Consider the following 6,161-nt stretch of genomic DNA (forward strand, 5'->3'; position numbering starts at 1 on the left):
AATTTTTTCGATTTTTTCAAAAGAAGAAGGAGTTCGTTTTCAATTATGGCAAATTATCATGGTATCTACTCTATACCCCCAAACCTAAACTAAACATTGTCCTCAATGTTTCAAAATATGGAAAGAATTATAAAACAATATATGAAGAGGAACATGCTGAGTAGAGTAAAAGGAGAGAGAATACCCGATTGTACGGCGGAAGCTCGATTAAAACTCCGTTATTCAAGGCAAAAATCCATCATATTAGGAGTCACAATGGATGAGCACAAAATATATACAAAAGGAAATTTAACTAACACATTATCTACAAGAAAATTTGGTTTTTAATGGGATTGGACTTTTTGGGAAAAATTTGGTTTTGCTGGGAAACATTTGGTTTTGATGGGAAAACGAAAAATTTTGGTTTTTAGGGAAAGATTTGGAAAACTTTTTGGTTATTTAGGGAAAGAGTGGACCAGTTTAGTCTACATAGACTGGGTCCTCCAGGTTGGTTGTTTCAATGTCGGGTGGAAATGGCTCAAGGAATGGCTTTAATCTCTGCCCGTTGACTTTGAAAATGTTCTTGTTGGAGACATCCTCCAGCTCTACAGCTCCATGAGGAAAAACTGTGCGTACTAGGTACGGACCCTTCCATCTGGAACGCAGTTTTCCTGGAAAAAGATGTAATCGGGAGTCATACAGCAAGACTTTCTGACCAGGAGTGAAGGATTTGCGCAGAATACGCTTGTCGTGAAACATCTTCATCTTCTGCTTATATAACTTGGCACTATCATAAGCCTCATTTCTCAATTCTTCCAACTCGTTGAGTTGAAGTTTCCGTTGAATTCCAGCTTCGTCCAGAGAAAAGTTCAGTTGCTTAATTGCCCAATAAGCACGATGTTCTAATTCCACAGGTAGATGGCACGGCTTTCCATACACTAGACGATAGGGAGACATGCCAATTGGTGTCTTATAAGCTGTTCTATAGGCCCACAAAGCATCATTCAATCTTAATGACCAATCTTTCCTAGACGGGTTAACTGTCTTCTCGAGAATGTGCTTAATTTCCTTATTAGAAACTTCTACTTGTCCACTCGTCTGAGGGTGGTACGGAGTAGCAACCTTGTGAGTTATTCCATACTTGCGTACTAAAAACTCGAAGTGCCTATTGCAGAAATGTGAGCCACCGTCACTGATGATAGCTCTAGGGGTACCAAAACGTGAAAATATGTTCTCCTTTAGAAATGAAAGTACCACCTTGTGGTCATTTGTTCTGGTTGCTATGGCTTCTACCCACTTAGAAACGTAATCAACTGCGACTAGGATGTACAACTTGCTGTCAGACATGGGAAATGGACCCATGAAGTCTATCCCCCAAACATCAAAAATCTCCACAATCAAAATGGGGTTCAATGGCATCATGTTTCTCCTCGAAATGCTTCCTAGCTTTTGACAACGTTCACAAGCAACACAATAATCATGGCAATCCTTGAACAATGATGGCCAATAGAATCCACACTGCAAGATCTTTGCAGCGGTTTTCTTGGCACTGAAATGGCCTCCACATGCTTGGTCATGACAGAAAGATATCACATCTTTCTGTTCGGTGTTGGGGACACATTTCCTAATGATTTGGTCTGGGCAGTACTTAAACAAATATGGGTCATCCCAAAGGAAATGTTTGACTTCAGCCAGGAATTTAGAGCGGTCTTTTCTCGACCAACGTGAGGGCATCCTACCTGTAGCGAGGTAGTTAACAATATCAGCAAACCAAGGAAGGTCTGAGATAGACATCAGCTGTTCATCTGGGAATGATTCTCTAATCAGCTCACATTCATCAATAGACTCTAAAGTTAATCTAGACAAATGATCATCAACCACATTCTCACAACCTTTCTTATCACGGATTTCGAGATCGAATTCTTGTAATAAGAGTATCCATCGAATAAGGCGAGCTTTAGCATCCTTCTTGGAAAGAAGATACTTCAAAGCCGCATGGTCTGTGTATATGATGATCTTAGACCCTATCAGATAAGATCTAAACTTGTCTAATGCGAAAACGACGGCAAGCAATTCCTTCTCGGTAGTTGAATAATTGAGTTGGGCATCATTAAGGGTTTTGCTAGCATAGTATATCACATATGGTAGTCTATCAACTCGTTGTCCTAAAACAGCACCAACAGCATAATCAGAGGCATCACACATGAGTTCAAACGGTAGTTCCCAATCGGGTGGTCGGACTATAGGAGCGGTGGTGAGAAGGGTTTTTAATTCCTCCCATGCCTTCACACAAGCAGCATCTAAATTGAAGGCAACATCTTTGGAGAGAAGACTGCACAGAGGTCTGGAGATTTTGCTGAAATCTTTGATGAATCGCCGGTAAAAACCAGCATGACCTAGAAATGATCTGATCTCCTTCACAGAGCAAGGTTGTGGTAGATGTTGAATGAGGTCAACTTTAGCTTTATCCACTTCAATTCCTTTTTCTGAGATGATGTGTCCTAGAACTATTCCTGAATTCACCATAAAATGGCATTTTTCCCAATTTAGAACAAGGTTCTTTTCTTTACATCTGGATATCACGAGGGCAAGATGCTTCAAACATTCGTCAAACGAGGAACCAAAAACAGAGAAATCATCCATAAAGATCTCGAGAAAACTATCTATCATGTCAGAAAAAATGCTCATCATGCAACGGTGAAAAGTAGCAGGTGCATTACACAACCCGAAGGGCATACGTCTATAAGCAAACGTCCCAAATGGACACGTGAATGTAGTTTTTTCCTGATCTTCTGGAGCAATGTGAATTTGGTTATAACCGGAAAAGCCATCTAGAAAACAGTAGTGACTGTGTCCAGACACACGTTCTAGCATTTGGTCAATGAAAGGGAGCGGGAAGTGATCTTTCCTTGTTACTGTGTTCAACTTCCTGTAGTCGATGCATACTCGCCATCCTGTGGTTGTACGAGTAGGGACTAATTCATTCTTGTCGTTCTGAACTACAGTAATGCCTGACTTCTTAGGCACAACTTGAATGGGACTAACCCATTTGCTATCGGGAATTGGGTATATGATACCCGCATCAAGTAGTTTCAGGATCTCTCCTTTGACTACATCTCTCATGTTAGGATTAAGTCTCCTTTGCATTTCCCTATATGGTTTGGCATTCTCTTCGAGATTAATGTGGTGCATGCAAATGGTGGGACTAATTCCTTTGAGATCTGAGATGGTCCATCCTAAGGCCTCTTTGTGTTCCTTAAGTACTTCTAAAAGCTTACTTTCCTGTTCCGTGTCTAAACATGATGAAATAATGACGGGTAAAGTATCAGAAGAACCTAGGAATGCGTACTTCAACGTACTAGGCAATGTTTTCAATTCAAGCTTGGGTGGCTCAACAATGGATGGAATAAGCTTGGAATCAGAGAGTAAGGGTGGTTCCACTTCATATTTCCTTTCAGTGACGTCCATTTGAGGTACAGATTCGAGCAGAGATAGGACGTCACTACAGTATGCATCATCATAGGAATCTGAGTTAAAGTTCTCCATACATGCTTGAAAGGGGTCGACGGATAGAATGTTAGTCAACGAATCTTGCATTAATCCTTCAATCATATTAACTTCATGCACATCATCATCATCAAGATTCACAGGTTGTTGACTAATATCGAACACATTCAATTCTACCGTCATGTTGCCAAAAGACAGTTTCAACACTCCATTACGACAATTAACGATCGCGTTGGACGTAGCCAAGAAAGGACGTCCTAAGATGACAGGAATGTGACAGTCTGGGTTTTGTACAGGTTGAGTGTCTAAGACAATGAAGTCTACGGGAAAATAGAATTTGTCAACCTTGATCAAAACGTCTTCGACCACTCCACGAGGAATCTTGACAGATCGGTCTGCCAGTTGTAGAGTGATAGATGTTGGTTTCAACTCCCCAAGACCTAACTGCTCATAAACAGAATATGGCAGTAGGTTAACACTTGCACCTAGGTCTAATAACGCTTTATTGACCGTGTGTTCTCCTATAGTGCAAGAAATTGTTGGACATCCTGGATCCCTAAACTTGGGTGGAGTTTTGTTCAGAATGATGGAACTCACCTGTTCAGCTAAGAAAGCACGTTTGTGCACATTGAGCTTGCGCTTTTGAGTACACAAGTCTTTGAGGAATTTGGCATAAGCAGGGATTTGCTTGATTGGTTCAAGAAAAGGAATGTTGATGTTGACTCTCTTGAACAGATCTAACATCTCATTATAATGGGTACTTTTCTGTTGATAGATCAATCTTTGAGGAAATGGGGCAACAGGAGAATGAGTTGGCAAAGGGACATTCACAGCAGTAGAATTGTCAGATTTTCCAACTTGCTCAGGTTCTTTGGTTTTCTGGGGTTGTGGAGACAACGTGGAATTTGTATCAGATTCATTAGGTTCGCCCACGTTGTTCTCGATGACTTTACCACTTCGGAGGGTGGTAATGGCATGGATTTGATCGGGTGAGGTTTTAGTGCAGGATGTTGTGCCTGCTTGAAATATCCTCTTTGGATTTTGTTGGGGTTGGCTAGGAAGTTTACCCTTTTCTCTCTCACACATTTGATCCATCTTTTGATCAAGATTTTTCTGACTTTGCATCAAACTCTGGAACATTTCCTCTAGGGTGGATAATCTCTTGTCGGTATTGTGTTGAGGATATGATTGTTGTTGAGAGTTTGATTGTTGTTGAGGGTTTCTCGGGTGTTGATAACCTTGATTGTTCTGATATCCCTGATTGTTTTGATAGCTATGATTAGGTTGAGATGGTCCTCCCTGAGTGGGTCCTTTTGACCATGAAAAGTTAGGGTGGTTTCTCCATCCTGGATTGTAGGTCTGTGAATAAGGGTTATGCTCTGGTTTTTGAAACATGGCATGTGCCTGTTCAAGCCTAGATTCCTGGACTGCAAGCAAATCGGGACAATTTTGGAATTGATGGTTGGGATCGTTACAAGCGGCACAAACAGACGAAGCGACATGTTCTCGGAGAGTAGTGGTGGAAGGTTTTGAATTTTTATGTAGTTCTAACTCTTCTAATCTCCTAACTATTGATGCCATGTTTGCTCTTCCCTCGAAATCTGCTTCAATCCTAAAAGCCTTCGCTTCGGATGTAGTCTTTCTGGGTTCACGGATGGATTCCCACTGTTGCGTCTTTTCAGCTACTTCAATCAAGAAGTCCCAAGACGCGTCAGCAGTTTTATCTACGAATAGACCATTACACATCGACTCAACCGTTGTTCGGGTGGACACATCTAGACCTTCATACAAAATTTGCACAAGTCTCCATTTTTCAAAACCATGATGGGGACATTGGAGCAATAATTCATTGAATCTCTCCAGGTATCTAGCTAAGGTCTCACCTTCTAATTGCACAAATCTATTCAGACTTTGACGAATTGTCGCAGTCTTGTGGTTCGGGAAAAACTTTTTGAAAAACTCCTTTATGAGGTCATCCCATGTCATGATGGATTGAGGCTGTAAAGCATAGAACCAGGCCTTTGCCTTATCTTTCAGGGAGAAAGGAAAAAGCCTTAACTTTAGGGTTTCGTCGGACATTTGAGTGAAACGCAGAGTTCCACAAATTTCCTCGAATTCTCTGACGTGGTGGTACGGGTTTTCATTCTAAACACCTCTAAAAATAGGAAGCATCTGTATTGTGCTTGATTTCAGCTCATAATGGCCATTAGCCTCGGGCAGCACAATACAAGAAGGTTGACTGGCTCTAGTTGGGTACATATAATCCTTGAGGGTACGGGGTTCTCCCATTGTTTCTGGTTGATCTGGACTGTCTCCCTCAGAACTTAGAATTTCGATAGGTTCGTTTGGGTTAATTCTAACAAGTCTGTTTGTTTGGTCTCTGTAGGTCACAATCATGTCCTAGTAGGTACCTTAACTAACATTTTAGTCAGAGCAATCGGAAACAGTTTTGGCCCACAAGGGTTACGAAGATTTGGTTTTGAATGGGTTTTGGACTAACAAGGGATTTTGGTTTTTGGTTTAAAATTGGGCTTTGGAAAAAAAATTTTGAACTAAACCTAGCATAAATTAGCACAACTCATAAAAGAAAATAAAAACAATAATAATAATTAAGACAAGCCCATAAAAGAAAAAAAGAAAAATAAAAGAAAAATAAAAGAAAAAAAAAACAAAAA

Source organism: Papaver somniferum, chromosome 6, assembly GCF_003573695.1.
Source record: "Papaver somniferum cultivar HN1 chromosome 6, ASM357369v1, whole genome shotgun sequence".
Lineage (NCBI taxonomy): Eukaryota > Viridiplantae > Streptophyta > Magnoliopsida > Ranunculales > Papaveraceae > Papaver > Papaver somniferum.